At 32.7% G+C, this 2,606-nt stretch overlaps 1 non-coding gene across 1 annotated transcript; it reads left to right on the forward strand.

Annotated features, from left to right (window-relative positions):
• The first annotated feature begins 262 nt into the window (after positions 1-262).
• Positions 263-334, forward strand: TRNAV-GAC (transfer RNA valine (anticodon GAC)). Its single transcript has one exon. It is a non-coding gene; the product is annotated as a tRNA-Val (tRNA).
• Positions 335-2,606: the final 2,272 nt, after the last annotated feature.

The raw sequence follows: 2,606 nt of genomic DNA on the forward strand, positions 1-2,606 counted from the left end.
AATGGTATCAATAGAATATATGCTCCGAGTGGCTGTGTGCACCAATTGGCAATATAAGGTAAGAAAATATAGGAAAAGTTTTTTTTGAAATGCAGCAATATTAATAGCCTATTTAGTTACGAATTTTGTTTTTAAGTAGAAAATTTCAATTTGGAAATTGTTACAAATTCCTTCTAAGGAATCATGATATAGTTTCATCTAATTTCTCAATTCTTTTGGAATGGGAAGTTCTTACAATTTCCCTTCTGGATAAGGATAGGAAAGGGATATAACTCAGTGGTAGAGTGTCACCTTGACATGGTGAAAGTCATCAGTTCAAAACTGATTATCCCTAGTTCTCTTTGTTATTTTTGTTCGCTCTTTTTTTATATTTATATCGTGAATAAAAAGAGGCTAGGGGGTTTACATTTATAATATATTGATAATGTAATTTAATGTACTAACAATAATCCACCAAAAAAGAAGATAAAGTATAACGTATCATAGAAGATTGATACATATCAACGTTTTAATGAACATTCTGTCCTGTAATGGAGCAAAAAAACTCATAATTACACATCCACATAATTCAATAATAGACTAAATTATTGTTAATAAATATAGAAAAAAATAATTAATCTATAGTTCCATATTCTAATAATTAATAATATATATATAACTGACTATTTAGAATATATATAACCTCTTAACTAGCAAATAATCATATAACTACTAATATATATCTATATATATGTATATAATTAGTAAGTTAATATATAACTATAACTGGCAAATTTAACAATATATTACTATTTATATTACTATTTTAGGTTAGGTTTTGAATATTTAAGAAATTTGAATATTTAAGGTTTAAGATATATGATTATACATATATCATACAGATGATAGATAATTCATAAATTGACTTCGTCCACAAAGAAAGGACCTACAATTAAATAATGAAACTTTGAATTCCATTGAGAGTTTGATCCTGGCTCAGGATGAACGCTGGCAGCATGCTTAACACATGCAAGTCAAATGGGAATTGGTGTTTCTAGTGGTGAACGGGTGAGTAATGCGTAAGAACCTTCCCTTGGGAGGGGAACAATAGCTGGAAATGGTTGCTAATACCCCATAGAATTTAGTACCTCTACGAGGTAGGCTGAGGAGCAAAAGGGAGGAATCCACCCAAGGAGGGGCTCACGTTAGATTAGCTAGTTGGTGAGGCAATGGCTTACCAAGGCTCCGATCAATAGTTGGTCTGAGAGGATGATCAGCCACACTGGGAATGAGACATAGCCCAGACTCCTATGGGAGGCAGTAGTGAGGAATTTTTCGCAATGGGAGAAAACTTCTTTTCTCGGAGAAGAATAAATGACGGTTCTTCCTAGGATAATGGCTAGAAGGATAAAGCATTATGGTGTCAAGATTTCCAAAGTTCAGCCAAGGCTTAGCCCAGGACCCAACTACTCATCATATTTGGTTTGGTATTGCTACTGCACATGACTTTGGGAGTCATGATGATATTACCGAAGAGTGCCTTTATCAAAAGATTTTTGCTTCTCACTTTGGTCAGTTAGCTATAATCTTTCTGTGGACCTCTAGTAATTTGTTCCACGTAGCTTGGCAAGGCAATTTCGAAGCATGGGTCCACGACCCTTACATATAAGACCTATTGCTCATGCAATTTGGGATCCTGATTTTGGTCAACTGGCCGTAGAAGCCTTTACTCGAGGAGGTGCTCCCGATCCAGTAAATATTGCTTATTTCAGTGTTTATCAGTGGTGGTATACAATTGGTTTATGCACTAATGAAGATCTTTTATTGGAGCTCTTTTCTTGCTATTTCTTTCTGCTCTCTTTTTAACAGTGGGTTGGTTACATCTACAACCTCAATGGAAACCAAGTGTTTCATGGTTTAAAAATGTCGAATCTCATCTAAATCATCATTTATCAGGGCTCTTCGGAGTCAGTTCTTTGGCTTGGACGGGGCATTTATTATACAATGAACTTGATGTTGTAAATGGAATAATCAAACACATGATAGAATTATATTATGATGTGATGTGAAATATTAATTTGATCATAATGATTATATTTAATGTGACATGCAAATAAATGTTGATTTTTTATAATGATGATTATGATTTAATGTGATATGCAGATACAGATTAATTTGATTATGATGATTTATGATATGCAAACTTTGATATTTTAATAGTTTTAATAATTTATTTAAAATGATTAGCAAAGAAAATTTAATAGAATTATGTTAATATGGATTACATAACATTTGAAATTATATGCACTTATGCTATTTGTATGACCTCCTTGGACTACTGATGCTCAAATTTAATGTGCAAGAAGTGAAACTATGGAAATTTTGGGAGAAACAAGTTCCAAACCTTTGCGAATACAATTTAACCAAGGTGAATCTTTGGAAGATTCAAAAGCTTCATTGTTAGTATTTATTTTGTAAATGTAAGTTTTCTTGTATGCGCAAATATTTAATCATAAAGATGCATTAGGGAAATGTCATTGTGATGTGGAATGTGTTTTAATGTGTCACTTGACACTTGTGGATTTTGTGTGCAATGTCATGTCATCTAGGGTTTTGGTCATGGTGGC

Source organism: Cupressus sempervirens, chromosome 11 (assembly GCF_028749045.1).
Source record: "Cupressus sempervirens isolate cs-2001-9-10 chromosome 11, ASM2874904v1, whole genome shotgun sequence".
NCBI lineage: Eukaryota > Viridiplantae > Streptophyta > Pinopsida > Cupressales > Cupressaceae > Cupressus > Cupressus sempervirens.